This window comes from Vicugna pacos, chromosome 2 (assembly GCF_048564905.1).
Source record: "Vicugna pacos chromosome 2, VicPac4, whole genome shotgun sequence".
NCBI lineage: Eukaryota > Metazoa > Chordata > Mammalia > Artiodactyla > Camelidae > Vicugna > Vicugna pacos.
In genome coordinates, this window is record NC_132988.1 from 2058772 (window position 1) to 2075941 (window position 17170).

General features: G+C 50.3%; 1 long non-coding RNA gene across 1 annotated transcript; it reads right to left on the bottom strand.

Annotated features, from left to right (window-relative positions):
* Window positions 1-11220: 11220 nt before the first annotated feature.
* Window positions 11221-14254, bottom strand: LOC140699616 (uncharacterized). The gene is made up of 4 exons (XR_012077831.1): window positions 14170-14254; window positions 13759-13823; window positions 12491-12613; window positions 11221-11911 (listed from the first exon to the last, which is right to left on the bottom strand). It is a non-coding gene; the product is annotated as an uncharacterized lncRNA (long non-coding RNA).
* Between the last annotated feature and the right edge of the window lie 2916 nt (window positions 14255-17170).

Genomic DNA, 17170 nt, shown 5'->3' on the forward strand with positions numbered 1-17170 from the left:
ACCGCCGGCCAGGAAGCGCCGTCACGCACGTCACACAGCGACAGCCAGGAACCGTGTGCCGAGCACGTTTGTGTAAAAGCCAGAATCAAGCAAGGTGCTGCAGATTTTGACTTTCCAACTTTAAATAATCCATGAAAAAAATCCCTAAGTCACCGCCTAAATCAATTCGCATCTCACTTCTTCAAAACAAATAAACAAAATTAGTAAGAGCGCATTTGTCACCAAATATAAGGAGGAACAAACAGGTTCCTCAAAGCAAGGACTTTAACAGGTATCAAACTCCAGTGGATGATGCACTAACAGAGCAAAAATTCCAAAAAACTAGAAAATAAGAAGATGACTAGGATAATATATGGATCAAGGCAACTGTTAAGTTTTTACTTTTTAAAGCGATGGAGACAGCACAGAGGGCGATCTGGCTATTTCCAATGCAGGGTGTGCACAGCCCACATTTTCAGACCCAACAACATGCTCACAGGGTGGTATAAGAGAAAAAGGAAAAGAGGAACAGCGAAAATTAGAAACACACGAGAACAGAAATAACTGAGAGCATTTACAAGAATTTACGAGAGTGTGATGAGGACAGGGACGTGGGGACGGTGAGACCCACCCTCACCTCCTGATCCAGGGAAGGCAGGGGCCTGAGGGGAGCGGCGCTAACGGGGGACCCAACGTGGTCAGCGCCCCAAACCAAAACTTCACCTAGATGCGTGTAGACAACTTTTGAGCTACAAAATGTGGTCGCATTACAAGCTGGACAATTTTACTCACTCCCACCAAGAGAAACAGGGGAGAATTAGGCTCTGCTCCTGCACCAAAGCATTGTTTTAACAATTAATGACTGTGGAATAGTAAAAGCAACAATGGAGTAAAAGTGACTGGAAGAGAACGTGCTTGACCCAAGCTCACTGGCCGCGTTAACTCACTGACGTTCAGATGCTGGCTAAGCCCTTATGGTACCAAAACAGACAGACCCACAAGGAGGGAGGTTTAATGCGCTGCTGTATTTCGATGCCTGGAGCCATACCTGGTACACGAGGTTTTGGGTAAACAATGGTGACAGTGTCTTCCACTATTGGCTAAGCACACATCCAGCTACTCCGCCAAATCCCAAGGACAGACTTCAAAAGGCAAAAACAAGCTGGAATTCCCTGGTGGGTCTGCAGTCTCAGAGCCAAACAGTTGCTGAGCAAAAATGTCACCAGTGTCTCCTATGACAAAAGAGGAGGCACTGGCCTGGGGGCTGGGGCAGGAATCCGGGCTTCCACTGCTCACTCACCAGTCTGTCCAGGGGGAGAAGGTGGTCCCTGCTTACGTTGCACCGATGCACCTACATTGACTAACGCCTGGGGGCTCAGCAGGAGGTGACAGGTGAGGTGAACGGAGCCAGCCTGCCAGTGGCCGGAGCTGGCAGCTGTGCCCTCAGCTTTGCCCAGGCCACTAAACCTGCCAGCTCATCTACAAGGAGCAGAAGGGGAGTGCGGGCGCATAGATCACAGGGCCCTGCGAGGACAAGTACAGATCATGGCCACGACATGCCTCTCCCCTTCCTGAAGCCGCAGTGGCATGTCCGGGGAGGAAGTGAAAATTAATCCAGAGCCCGCCAGGCACCACATGCAGGTGGGACACAGTTCCCCTGTGCCTGTCATTCACAGGACTGGTGTGGACTTTCTTTTTATCAATTCTCTGGCATCTTCTCCTCCAACTTACCAACAACCAGAAAGTAAAATCTGACGTTAGAATCACAGAGCACCCCCTCCACAGCGGGCCCGGCAGCACGTGCCATGTCCTCCAACCATCACCTGTGGTACCGCCATGAGCGCTCTCCAGACTCAAGGCCTGAGGCCGTAGGCTGGGGGGACACAGCTCCCCTCAATCTCCCGAGTAAAGGGGGACCACTCATCGGCAAAGACATCTCACCCTCTTCTGCCCGAGGGACAACTTGAAAGATACACAGGGAAACATAGTAGAGGGTGAGGAGGTAGGCAGCCCAGAAGAGCTCATCTGCACTTCCAAGGCAGAGTGGGGCCTTTGACCTAATCACAGGGACAAAGTGAGGATGAATTTTTCCCTGCTCTGTCCCATTCTCCGTGACACGCATTTCCCTTTGTAAGGAGCTATTTTGGAAGCACCTGTCAGTGTTTCTGATGTCCTAACTTGGCATGGCGGCTTTCAGGCAGGGTAGAGGGCCTGAGCCTTGCTGGTGCTGGGCCTGGGAGGCAGGAGACACCGGCTCCACCCCCAGCTCAACCAACTCCTCATTCTGCATCTCAGGATTCAGAGTCTCATTTATAAGCAAAGGGATGAAACTGTCCAAGGACAGGCTGTCCAACAGGAATGAAATGAGAGTCATGTAAATAACATTTCCCAGTTGCCACGTTTAAAAAGTAAAAAAAAAAGAAAAAAATACTAGAAACTGATTTTAAGAACAGATCTTACTTATTCTACTGTATGTAAAACACTATCATTTTGACATGTAATCAATATAGAAAGTAACAAGATAGTTTAAATTCTTTTTACTAGACAAGTTTCAGCGTCTGATGTGCATTTGACCTACAGCACATCTCAGCTCAGACCAGCCTCCTCCCCTGCGCTTCTAGCATCAGTGGCTGTGGCTACTCTATTGGACAGCAACTCCAGGGGTCCCACCAAGTGTTCTGGCTGAAAAGGGGGAGTAAGTGTCCACACTAACCCTAAAAGGATCTCTCTGAAACAAAGGCGGATTCACTTTTAAACGTCTGAAAACCGGCGGGCTGCACCTCTTTCCCGCCTTGGCTACAAGACAGCCCTCCTCCATGCTGATCCCATTCAGGACATAGGGAAGCAACCTTTCACACAGCCAGGGTGGCCCGGCCTCCAGGTTGACTTGCCTGCTGTCTGTGTCCAGTCCCACGAAGTCCTCCTTCTCAAACAGGATGTAGAGGAAGGGAGTCTTCTCCTGAGAATTTTGGGGGTCCCCATCCAGGCACTTGGACTTGGGCAAGATGAAGAGTGACTCAGTGAAGTCCTCGATCCTCTTCTCCACCACCCTGCAGTCCTTGTAGATTGAAGGCCACGTCAGCGCGCGGCTGCTCGGCCACCTCCCCATACAGCACAGAGACAAAGAGCTGAGAGTCGTAGAGCGTGGTGCCATACAGCTCCTCTGGGCGTGGAGCTTCTAGAAGGTCTTGGCCAAGAGGCAGTCGGTAATGATGACAAGGCCCACGACATTGCGGTGGGTCTGGAAGTCACTCCATCCATTCTCGGGTGCATAGTGATACCTATAGTAGATACAGGGTGCCCACTGGGAGCCGCACGGGCTGATCTGGCTCACCAAGGAGATTCCATTATAGATGCAAAAGAAATTCTCCTCTAAGATGATCCCCACGGGTTGGACCACAACGGGAAGAGTCTGGTGGTCCTCAGCACACTGCACGTAGTCAGGGGCGCTCATGTTGCAGGCCCTGCCGAGAGGGGAGAGTGAACCGATGTACATACTGTGCTGTGGGCTTCGGGCCTCACTGGGTTGCAGCAACCTGGTGTGTACCAGACAGAAGGCAAGGGAAGCCCAAGAAAATCGGAGGTAAGTTTGTTCTCAGCGTCTGCACATGGATACTGTAGTTCAGATCACATTACCCAGCTTTTGGTCTAGGCTTCCATCCCCTGCTGAAAAGGGTCATTTCTTGTTTTCTGATTCCAAGCACCTAGGCAGGCCCTGATGCAAAGTCAGTGCTCAAAACTGCTGAATAAAGGAATGAATAAAGGAACTGCTTCCCCACCTCTCAGCAGGATATAATGCAAAGAACCATAGTGGGATCAAAAGATCTGGATTTCAACTCAAATTTATTTGAACTCCTAAGGTGCAGAATAATGGGTAAGAAAACTTGCTTTGGGGAGGAGGGTACAGTTCAGTGGTAGAGCACGTGCTTAGCATGTATGAGGACCTTGGCTCAATCCTCAGTACCTCATTTTAAAAAATGAAACAAATAAGTAAACCTAATTACCCCCCTCAAAAAATATTTTTTCAATTCAAAATTTTAAAAAAATAACACCCTGCAATTGACACAACATTGTAAACTTGACTATACAAAAATTAAAAAAAAAATCCTTGCCTTACAAGACTATATCTGGATTATGGAAGTTTGCAAATGTAAAATGCCTAGGGTACCACCTGCATAAGAAGAAGGAACTGTACAAATGTACTATCCCTCATTTATGAGCTATTTTTCCTTTGGGGAGATTATAAGTTCTCAGAGATATTTTTCTCATATTAAAAAAAAAAAAGAAAGCATTACCTGATTCTCCATACTGCTGAAGAATCAGATAACCCTACGAAAGCATCTGACCCACAGAGTTTATTCAATAAATGTTTGTTGAATGAATGAATAAACAAGCAAAGTGAATGCTGCTCCCTGCCACAGACCATTATAATGGTACTGCCTGGAAATGCCAAGCCCACGTTCCACCCGACTCTACACTAACCACGTGGGTGACCTGGGCAGGCCTGTGTGCTTCTCTAAACACCAGTTTATTCATAAATAGAAATGAGGGCAATAACACAAACATAAAAGGGTTAGTGTGTCACGAATTAATAGTACCCCAACTTTGGAAGATGGAACTATTAAAGAAAATTGGGCAAAGAGCCCATAGGCCCTCTCCGTATTATCTCTTACAACTACATGGGAATCTACATTACATCTAAAAATAAAAAGTCTAATTTTTTAAAGAGGCTATTGAGGTTAAATGAGCTCACTGTCTCAAATAAGGAACACACAGTACAAATAAGCAATGTGCAGCCCATGAAATACACTCAGTATATATTCCCACTGAACCCACTGGTCCCTCCAACTTCAGAGCACGAGGAAGTGTCCTCGTGGTCAGAGGCCACTGCACCTGAAGCTAACAAAGCTAATGGTCCCCACTTTCAATAGCCCATGCAATCACACTAGGTCTAACTTTGTATTTGTAATTTTTTTCTTTTTATTAAATAGAAATCCCCAATTGCATAGCCTTCAGGTCACCAAAATCTGACCACAGAGATCATGATGGCAACTCTCCTTGGTGAAACAATAAAATGAAAAGCCATTCCCACAAGACCTCTGTGTAAATCTACTAGGGAACTTCATCCTGGACTGAGAGGAAGAGGACTGGGGAGGAGGGGGCAATCTGAGGCACACAAACCCATGGGCCACCTGTCCCATGATGGACTTTAGACTCAACCCTCACCCTCCAGGAACTTCAAAATACACACAGACATAGTGTTGTGGACAATATATATATATATTTTTTTTAAAGAAATCCCTGACTCTCTAGCAGGTCTTTTATCTACCGAGACACAAATGGCTTATGTATATAATGTTTCACAAAAGCCTTAAAATATTATCACGCCAATTTGACACATTAGGAAACTAGGGAGAGAGGTTTATCACATTGTGCAAGATTAGAGAGAGGTCACCTCAGACACCGTATTTAAACCCAAGCCTTTGCTCCAGTGCTCACACTAGAAAGTGTGACATACTGCCCCCTTCCTGCCCACTCCCTGCAATAAATCTCTGAAGAGTCTTTTCTGTGCCACCTGGAATCACAAGCACATCAATTTACCACAAAGAGCTATGTCACTCCTTGGAGGACTTGTCAAAATCTAAAGGGTTGGGATGGGAGGAGAGATTTGCATTTTCTGTTTCTCAAAGGAAACATGGCTTTAAAAGAAACTGAAAAGCACTTATCTAGTCTAAGCCCTCATTGTGCAGAGAAGGAAACAGAGTCTCTGAAGAGATGAGGAAAGGGACTTATTAACAAATATCGCCTCAGGGCAGCACCAAGCCAGCCCTGGGCCCTTCTGGGGGCGGATCTGGGAGGCCCAGGAGAATGAGTGTTAGAGAAAGAAAGAGAAGAAGCATAAAAGGCCTGTCTCTACACCACCATACCATGAAATTCCACCAAATTATCCAGTATGGGTGCAGCCAATATTAAGGTGGGCTAAACAGGTTATAGAAACCTGGAATTCTCAACCATAGTGGAAATTCCAACATTTACTGTGCTTGTTTCCCAGTTCAAACATCAACTCAGTGGGCACTCTGTACCAGGGACTACACGAGGCCTGGAGTTCTCCCAAATACAGATTTCTATTATCACGTGTGCAGACCACACACAGGCCCACCAGAAGAAAAATGCCCACAGATAAGATGGAATTACTGAAACCAAAAGCAGCCAACCAGCATATATTAATAGCAAGAATGGTGCTGCTAGAAATAGACTCATGGACATAGAAAGCAAACTGTGGTTAGCAGGCAGGAAAGGGAGGATTAACAGATACACATTAATAAATATAAAATAAATGAAAAGGACCTACTATATAGCACAGGGTACTATATTCAATTTCTTGTAATGAGTTGTACTAAAAACATTCTGAAAGACATGTATATACATATGCATATGCTTATAACTGAATCTCTGCTGTACATCTGAAGCTAACATGGTAAATTGACTACACTTCAATAAAAAATAATTTTATATAATAAGTAAAAATAAAAGCAACGCCATAAAAAAAAGTAAAAGTACACGGTAATCCCCTTAGCTGTAGGTGGTGGAGAACTCTGCAAGCACCAAGTCCACTCGAACACTCCAGCACTGGCTGTCACTCATTCTAACCATCAGAGAATCACTTGGCTTCTAGGAGGTTACTTAATTGCCATCCTCCCCAGATCTATGTAAAGGTTACTTCCACCCAGGCAGTGACTCCTGAAGGACAAGAATCATGTATGAACACAGTCTCAAATTCAGAACAGAACCTGACAACAATTAGGCTCTGGAGTCTGTGTTTAGCGAGTGTGGAATCTCAGTGATTCCAGCTCTTACACCTTGCCTTCCCATCCCACCCTTCACGATATGGCCCTTATGACCAGTTCTCCTGGGACTGGGGCCACGGAACCCATTTACAGGACTGGAAGAATCTCATCATGTAAACCATCCCCCAGATTATCATCAAGGGTCACCTGCATTTCAGGGATCAGTAATCCCAGAAGCTTTGCAGTTCAGGCAGCTGAGGGATTTTTATATCAGCTCTGTCTTCTACTGTGACTGCCTGGGTGACATCAGACAAGGAATTCTCAAAAGCCTGAGCTTTTCCTTTCAGGAATAATCTAATTAACAAATCTCATTGACCATTTAACAAATGTAATGTGAGGATCAATGATTTACAAAGGAGTACAACATTCACTAGGTTGTGGATTTAGAATCAGAGAAAAATCATTTGAGAAAGATTGACAGAATGCAGCTTTAATGCAAATTTAAGTATTCTTACCTTTCAGTAAATCATCTTCTCCTACTTATCACTTCACCCAAGTTTAAAAGATGTTTGAGAATAGGGATGAGTGTGCCAGCAATCTGTGACCCAATAACCTAAAATGTCACCTAGGAAAAACAGGGGAGTAACACATTTTTAAAAAGCATAGTGAGGATGGCGGGGGAACATCCCCCAACTCCAGACTAAGAAGCTCTGAGTAATAGCTTTCCTGCCTGCCTGGGGCATCAGCTGATGTGAAAATCCACCCAGAAAACTCACTGTCCAGCAGCTCTTCCGTGACACAGCCTACACTTTCTCAGGATTAAGAATTGCGTCCAGTAACCACTTGGCTGAATAATAAAGACAAAGGAGAACAAGAGAGTTCTGCCCCTCCCCAGGGGTGAGCCCAGACCTTGGGCTGCATGCACTGCGCCCACCTCCCAGGAGAAGGATAAACTGGAGAAGGGCGTTCTGCGAAACTGGGGGAGCAAAGGTTGAGATGGGAACAAATTGACCAGCTGGCCAGGGACAGCCCCCTTCGTCGCTGCCTTGGCAGCTGCCTCCGACCCCTCAGCACATCCTGCCCACCTCCGGTGGCTAAGCTGTCAGGGAAACTGTGCTTTGCGACCTGGGGCAACAGAGGCTGCCCCCAGGCCAAGCTGCGGAAGAGATGGGAGCTAAACCACCAGCTCCCAAGCAACAGGCTCCATACCCCCACCAACACCGCACCGCCCCCGCACCCTACCGCACCCCTGGGGCAATATGACCCGGAGAAGGGTGACCTGGGAATGAGAGGCAGCAGAAGCCGCCCCCATGTTAGGCCTCCAGAGAGATAGGAGCTTATCCTCCAGTTCGCCAGGGGCAGCCCGCCTCTCCTCTCCACCCTCTGATCTCACCGAGCCCACCTCCCAGGAGCAACCTGACCGGGTGTGGGGTGTCAGGCGAAACTTGGGCGGGAGGGGCCGTCCCCAGGCCAGGTCAGGGGAGAGGAGAAGTGGCCCCATTAGGCGGGGATGCTGGCCGTGGCAGCTGCCTCTGTCCCTCGACCGCATCGCGCCCGCCTCCCAGGAGCAAGCTGACCTGGAGACGGGCCTCCGGCTTCTTGGGCAGCAGAGGACGCCCCCAGGTTTGGCCGCAGGGAAGAGGAGAGCAAATTGACAGGCCCCGCGCTGCAGGTCCTCTACCTCTGCAGTCGCCACCCCCCGCACCTTAAAGGCACCGCCTAGGGCGCCCCTCCCCCAGCAGGCTGAATGGGACAGGTGTGTCTGGTGACCTAGGGCAGGAGAGGCCACTCCCACACCAGGCCATAGGGGAGAAGGGAGCCAATTCACCAGCTCCCCAAGGCAGCCCCCTACCCCCGCAGCAGCCACCATTTTTGCCCCTTGACCTCATGGTGGTCTCCTCTAAGGGGCAGGCTGACCTGGAGATTGACGTCCGGCGAACTTGGGACAACAGGGACCGCCCCCAGGACAAACCATGGGGGGAAATGGGAGCAAATGGACTGGCTCCATAGGAAAACCTGCCACTGCTGCCACCAACCCCAACGTACCACGCCCGCCTCCCGGGATCAGGCCGACTAGGATACACGTGTCTTGTAACCCAGGGCAACAGAAACCGCCCCCAGGACAAGCCGCGGGGAAGATGGGAGCAAATGGGCCCGCTCCCCCGCTGCAGGCCCCCGACCCCCGCCACCCCTGCACCCTGATTACCCTGCCTCCCGCCCCCAGCAGGCAAAGTGGGACAGGGGTGTTCCGGGACCTGGCGCAGCAGAGGCCGCCTGCAGGCCACGCTACACAGACATGGGAGCTAGTCCACAGGCTCCCCCGGGGCAGCCTCCCTATCCCCGCAGCCATCACCTTACCAGCCCCCTGACCGCACCGCACCCATCTCCCAGGAGCAAGCTCTCCTGGAGACAGACCTCAGGCAAATCTCCGGTGGCAGAGGTCGCCCCCAGGCCAGGCCGCGGGGGAGAGAAGAAATGGAGCAGCTACCTGGAACGGTCCCCCTCCCCCTGGCGCCGCCGCCGCCGCCTCCCAGGAGCAAGCTCACCTGGAGACCCGCGTCCCGCCTCTAGGACAGCGGAGGCCGCTCCCAGGCTCGCCGCGGGGGAGAGCGGAGCGAATTGACCGGCTTCCGCGCGGCAGCCCCCTTACCCCCGTGGGTCCCGCACCTTTTTGGCACCGTTCCCACTCCGCACTCAGCAAGCTGAGTGGGACAAGCGTGTCCAGCGACCTGGGGCAGCAGAGGCCGCTCCCACGCCCGGCAGCCGGGACAAGGCAGCTATTCCACCAGTTCGCCAGGGGCAGCCCCGCTCCGCCCCACTGCCGCTGCCGCCGCCCCCTGACCTAACCACCCCACCTCCCAGGAGCAAGCTTACCTGGAGTCCAACATCTGGCGAATCTCTGGCGGCCAAGACCCCCCCAGGCCAGGCTGCAGGGAAGAGAGGAAATCGACCGGCTTGCCCGGGCAGCCTCCCACCCGCCGCCGCCGCCGCCGCCGCCGCCGCCGCCGCCGCCGCCGCCGCCGCCGCCGCCGCCGCCGCCGCCGCCGCCGCCGCCGCCGCCGCCGCCGCCGCCGCCGCCGCCGCCGCCGCCCCAAACCATTCCACCAGCCTCGCAGGGTCACGCTGACTGCGAGGATGTGCACTTGCCTTCTGATCCTACCCAAGTGCCTGAGCACCTCCCTGCACCCCTACACTCCCTGCACTTCTGCACTCCCGGCACTTCTGCACCCCTACACCCCCGCATCCCCTGAACTGCCTGCGCCCTCCACAGCCCCTGCACCCCTGCTACCACTTACACTTTTGCACTGCCTACACTCCTGCACCCCTGCATGTCCCACACACCACCTCTTGGGCCTGTGGCAGAGTCTCTGCTGTTAGATCAATGCACAGGAATTCACATCTTTGCCAGTATATGATGCATCAGTGGACGTCTGTGGTTGGCTGCAGGAAGGTACATGTTCCTGGTCACTAGCCTGGGCCACTAGAGTGGTCTCTGTGAGGTCATCCAGGATGGGCTCAGAGATGCTGTTTTCCGGGAAGAGAGGAGTTGAAACCGGTCTTGAGGGCAGAGCTGTGCTCACCAGGCCGTCCACGTTTCATGTTTTACACAGGGCTTGGGGAAGTGAAATGGACCCGGCCAAGTAAGACCGGCATTTTGTGCACCTACCTCAGTCCTGGGCTCTGAAGCAAACCGACTGGCTCCCACCCTCAGGGCCCATTTTGGGCACCTGAATGTTCCCTTGGAGGCATCCCATCAGTTCTCAGGAAGAAGTCTGGCTGCTTCCACCTCATGGCCCTCCCTCCCACTGTACTGGCCTCAGGAAGTTTCCTTATTTGGGGAAGAAGGCAGCCCACCCCCTACCCCACCCCTCAGCGTGCTCTCACTCAGGCTGGTGCTCTCTCTGCCCTTCAGAGTCTGGAAAGCCATCCCTCTTCAGTTATGTCCCTTCTGAGATGGACTTGCTTCCAATCAATTCTAGGCGAGGATGCACCATGGAATGCACTGGGTAAGAGAACCAAAATAAATACTTTCTTCTGTGAGGTTTTCTGTTTATCTACTGGGGCTGGGCTGCGTGTAGTTTGCTACAGCTATTCGTGCGAGAGGTTAAAGCCGCCTGTGTGTCCTTGTTTTCATCTCCCTGCTGTCTTTGGGTTTTCCCTAGACACTCCTGAGACCTTTACTTCTTTTAATTTTATTCCTGTCATTACACAGAGGCCCTACTGTCATGGAGGTAAGGTGTTGGGGGAGCGGGACAGAGCAGGGCATCTGTAGTCCTGTGATTAGTTCTCATTGAGCCTGTGCCCTGAGCTGTGACTTCCACAAGTGTGTCTCTTTCCCCCCACCCCAATTTGGGTGACACAGAAGGTATTTCCCTTACGCCAGGTTGGTTAGGCTCTGGTAAAATAATTTCTCATTAAAAAAACAAACAAACAAAAACAACTTCCCCCAATGAAACAGAATGTTCTGGGTGTATTTCAATAGAGTTACTTTCTCCTTTCCAGGCAGGAAGCATGAGGAGTTTTTCTCTGACCTTCATTCTGAGAACAGGACACAGTCCTGGAGGTAAAATGCATGAAAAAGAGCATGGGGCCCCTCTGACTGGCCCCCTGGAGTTGTCACACTCAGACTTCCCCACGCTGAGCCTCCCGCTGGCCTCAGGGACCTGTTAAATCTGCCTGCCCCCGGGATTCTTACAAAAGCAGGTTCTGCCCTGGGAGCTGTGACTCTCCAAGCCCGCCCGATTGCCTCTCTGGTTTGGGAGCAGCTTTTCCCCAGTTTTCTGGGATCTAAGAAGAGCAGTGGGTTTGCAGCTCCCTCAGATCTGGTGTTGTTTTCAGGACAGAAGATGCAACTTCTGAGCTCCACATGAGCTGGACCAGAGGCTGGAAGCCTCCCCTCCTCTGCCTCCATGCAATCAGTGGCTGTGGTTCTAGCCGAGTTTCTGAAGATGTGGATTTAAACACACACATCCCAGCCCCCACAGGAGCACACAGTCCCATAAATCCCCCCAGTTTCCACTGGGAACTACGGAGCCGATGGGGACACGGGTTTCGGGACCACAGAGGCCTGACTGCACGACTTGCTCCGTGGCCTATTAAGGTGGTTGTTCTGGGCCTTGTCTGAAGTGGCTTGCTTACCGCACCTGGTACGTGGGAAACACAAAATAAGTACTAGAACCTTCACTATTTCTCCCTCCAGGGCCTTCAAACGTAGAAAGTAATAAGTGAACTCAGACGGCATAGTCACCACAATGAGGTCCGACCAGCCTGGCTCTCCTGAGTGATGGGCACTGACTTTCACCTTAATTCGGAACAGTAGGGGACCCGCCTACCTCTAACTGGGCCTCTCCCCACACCGGGCACGCCCTCAGCTGAGACGGGGCCAGCTCCCCCATTGAGGTGTGTGCTGGTGGCTTCAGTGTGACCTGGCCCTGCCTGGACATGAACCTGCAGTGAGTGAGGTGGAGGGTCGGATGGAGGGGGGTCCCTTCTGGGGTGGCAGGGGGCCTGGGAGCACCCCACCCGGCCTGGTGCCTGGGGCTCCCTAACACCTCCCACAGCTCCTGGGTTGGCTCCGGTCCTGGCCACTCCACACACCCTCCCAGTATCTTTGATTTAAGTCCCTTTTTTGCTTTTATCAGCGAGAAGTGGCTTCTGTTGCTTGTTCAGTGAAACAGTACATCGGGAAACCAGACTATTTCTAACATCAGTAAAATACCAACCTCAGTCAGCTCGCCGGGCAGACCGTGCAGCACAAAGGCCTGCACAGGGCTGTGCGAACGGCTTACGTGAAGGGTCCTCATCATCTGTCTTCAGAGATGCAGAAGCTGGTGGTTCAGTAAAACCTCAGGGAGGGATTGAGGAATCCAAAGCTGGTTGGTTTCAAAGGCTAACTGGTCAGACCAGACCCCTGATCTGTGGTCAGAAGCCTGGCTCAACATCACGCAGACTCAGCACCCTAAGTGCCGGGTGGGGCTGGTGGTGTTCCCTTTGCAGGCTGTCATTGGGGATTAACTGTAGCCCCTTAAATGCAGCAGAGATTCCAGCCCCCTTAGCCCCCACCCTGAGTGTTCCATGACACAAATCCCCGGAGTGTTTAATTTTCATCTTTGTTTAGGAGGATGAAGGTGGGGCAAGAGGAGACATAAATTCATACTGACTGACACAAGGTCACAGCCAGCACCTCCTCCTCGGAGAGCTATGTGCTCCACAGTAGTGGCTCGGGGCTGGGCGGAGACCCTCCGCTGGTCCCAGAGGGACTCACTCCTCTGGCCACAACTGACGGGTTGGACAACAGATCCAGAGGGAGACAGAGCATCTTTCCTGGGAATTTGGAACTCACACACAGAAATCAAGTTCATTCATCTGGGGATTGGTGAGGGGGAAGGGCGGTGGTTGGAAATCAAATGAAACCAGAGCATGAGAGAAAGTTAGAAGTGAAAGAGAGAGAGACAGAGAGACTGAGCTTGTGAGAGCAAATAATCAGAAAGAAGGCAAACAATCAGGGGACAGAGGAGTTCCAGCTCCTGACTGTCTAGTCTGTCCCAGCCCATCAACGACCCCGTGGGATGGTTAATATCATTCCAGTTTTGCAGATTAAGAAACGGGCTGAAAGAGGTGGGGGCTGGGTTTGGGTGCACAGTTAATTTAAGTGCCACTGGACCCCTCACTTCCCATTGCCTGAAGGCACCGTAATCCCTACTGGGACCTCTGCAGTACCCTGACCACTCAGCACCCTGATCAAAGGGCCCCTGCGGGAGTGGGAACCCCTCTGAGTGTGGAGAATTCCCTGCACTGACATGTCATGCATCAGCAGGCTACTGCTCACCCCAGGTTAACATCTCCCCAGCTGTGCAGTCTCCCGGCCCGCTTCCCTCCCTGCCAGGCAACCCCGACCTTACCACCGAGTGTACTGCAGGAATTCAGGCACAGGGATGCCCAAAGCAACACGAGCCCACCGGCTATACAAACAGCAGACTCCCAGACCCACCTGGGTTCCGAGGGGACAGTAGGCGTCCTCACCGTTCATGTGTCTAAGACAATCTTCTTCTTCAGCTGGAGGTTATAGAGAAAAATAAAAGTCAAAAACATAGTTCGGTGAGGAATTCCTCCTAGGACCTGACTCCAGAGTCTACAACCAGGTGTACCTACCCCCCGGACTTGGGGTGAAAGTGGATTATTGATCAGCACAACCCCTGGTGGCCCAGCTCCTCAGCTTGGCTGCCCAGAGGGGGCTGGGGGAATGGGTAAGGCCAGGGCACTCAGGAAAAGCACAGAGGACATGACCACTCCCCTCTGCACTCGTAAACCCTTCCCCAAATCTCAAGGCATCGGACAGAGAGCAGCCACCACAATAAGGAGATGCTCCCATCTCTTCACTAACTCCTGTCGGTTCACTTACATGCTGAGCATCCACTGGGTCCCAGGACATGATACACAGGATGGCCAATGGGACAGGCTTGGTCCTTCCCCCTGGAACCTGTTCAATCTGATGAAAGAATGATCACTCATAAAGAGTTTCTCAAAATTATACAGAGACCAAAGACCAACTGCAGAGTGAACCAAATTTAAAAATATATATGAAGATCCCCCAGTCTCCCCATCTAAGGTTAACAGCATAAAGCAAAAAATTCTTGCCTTTGATCACCAAGGAAGTTGTCACACCCTCTCAGGTGGAAAGGAGAGTTATTCTTTGAGCAGAACACAGAAGTGCTCCATCGGATTGGACCAGGGCATGTACATTCATTCAGCAAATGTGTATAAGCTCCTACTACGTAGGGGAATTTCCTAACTAGACCCGTTTCCAAGGCTCTCGGGCTTTATCAGTCAACAAAATAGACATGACTCCCCATCACTGGGGGCTCAGAGTTTTAGCAGAGGAAACAGGCAGCATGTTGGGGGTAGCAAGAGTTTGGAAAAATTTTTAAAAAAAGAGTGATATGAGCAAACTCGGGTGATGGCGGCGGGGTGGGAGTCAGGCAGGAGGGAATAAGGCAATCCTGGCAGATCTCACGGAGTAACGAACTTGAAGCAGAATAGATCCGGAGGAAGAAGGAAGAGCCGGAGCCAGAGGCCCCCAGAGTGATGGGGAGAGTGTGGGCGGAGAGGCAGAGCATGCCGGATCCTGAGGCCTTTGTGACGACTTTGGCCCCTAATGAAATGGTGACCCGTTTAATGAGTTTTGAGGGGAGAAGTGATGTAGTCCAACTTATGCTTTTGTGTTTGTGTTTTCTGGGGGGAGGTAATTTATTTATTTTAATGAAGGTGCTGGGGATTGAACCCAGGATCTCATGCATGCTAAGCATGTGCCCTACCACTGAGCTACACCCACCCCCCAATGTATGTTTTTACAGGCTCCCTCTGACTCGCTGTGGATGAGAGATTGTAGGAAAGCAAAGATGGAAACAGGAAGCTATTGGTGTCCAGGAAGGGCTGAAGGTGGCCCTTAGGAGGGCGGGGAGCAGGGAGCAGGTGGTTAATGAAGACAGAGTATCCAGAATTTTCTAACAAGCTGGATTTGCTGTCTGTGTGTTAAAGAAAGAGAAAGGACATGGTTCCAAAATCTGGACCTGGAAAATGGGAGGGATGTCCTCTCCATCCACAGGGGATGGGACAAGGTGGGGCTGAGCAGATGGAAAGGGGCTGGTATCAGCTCAGTTCTTCAATGTCATGGTTAAGGGATGTAATACATATTGCCACAGAAATGCCTAATAGATAGAGGAGTCTGTTTTCTTTTTCTTTTTAACATTTAAAAAATATAATTTAAATGTTTAATTGTATTATATGAATGATTTGGGAATTTTGTTTCATGCCAAGGTATATGTTATGTATAGCCAAATGGAAAATATATCAGAAAAGGGGAGAAATAATGGCTTTCACATAAGCTGACTGTCCGTAACGTAGGTAAAATTTCAATAAAACCAGTTTTCAGTGCAAAAACCTCATCTCGGTGTTACATAAAAGTAAATGAAAAAGGACTATGTTGATGCATTATTATTTCATATTACATAATAGCCCCAAACAAACACACTGTTTAACTCTGAGGCTTGTAGAAACACTATTTGCTTTATTCACATAAATACAGAAATGCAGAAAGGTTCTAAGGTAGAATAAGCATCTTAGTGGAAATAATACAGATTTGAGCATTTTACATGATACATATATTTACTGATTCAAAATTTGGAAAAGTAATTACATAATAGAACATATGTATGAATGTGAAAGCAAGATGAATGAAAGAAAAAGAATGTGAGCCTCAGGGATAAAGGTCCAGATGGAAAGGGCAAATCAGGGAGTTTTGGAGAAATCGAGAAATTGATGGCATGCCAATTTCCAAGGCTGGGTTGCTTCCACCAATGGAATAGCAGAGAGAGAGAGGAGAGGCCCAGTAACCAACCCTGGGGCACACCCACAGTATATGTTTGGGAAAAAAACAGGAGACATTGGCAAAGGACCAGCCAGCAGGCCAAAAGCAGAAACAGACAGAGCGATGGGCTGGAGGTTGAGTGAAGCAGGAACACGGGGTAGGAGGGATGGACGAGCTGGGTCAAATGCTGCTGAGGGGCCACGCATGATGAGGACTCAAAATTGACCACTATATTTAGCTACATGGGGTCACTGATGGCCTTGACAGGGCAGTTTCCATAGAGCAAGGGATAAGGCGAAAAGCCAGAGTGGGTGTAAAAAGGGATGGCTCAAGAGAAGATGCAGACAGTGGGTTTAAACAACTCCTTAAAGATTTGCTGCAAAGACACAGGGTGGCAATTGGTGGGGGTGAGTTAGGGTCAAGGAGTGCTGTTCGTTTCTTTTAAGAGGATGGACCTTTATATACTGATGGGAGCCAACTAGCAGGAGAACAAAATAGATGAGGTAGTGACAGAGAGGATGGTTTTGGGAGTGACAACCCAGAGAAGATGGGAGGGATGGGGCCTCGGGGACTTTTGGAGGAACTAGCTTTCGATGTCACTTGTAATAAGCGGTGGGGCACCGAGAGTGAGGTCACAGACATCAGAAGGCGAGCGGATGTGCTGGGAGTTGCTTGTGAAATTTCTCTTCTGTTGGCTTGTTTGCTTGTTCAAAGTAGAAAAGTAACCTTACCAGCGGAGGAACGAGGAGGAAGAAAGAGTTACTGGAGCCATGAGCAGTAGATAAGAAAGAGCCTTCCAGGGAGAATGGGACAGTGAAAAGGGCAGGGGGAGATGGGGGAATGCGCTCCCAGAAAGTTACATTTTCTCTTTGACGTCCCCAAATGTGTGATGTGTGATTGCCCTTCCTGCTGTCTACAAAATAAAAATTAAGTATGGTTCAGAGGAAATGCTATTTCATTCTAAGAGGCTGCCTTTTTCTCAGGAATGGTCATCTTAAACTGCAAATATTACCAAAAAAATGTTGAAAAGATGAAC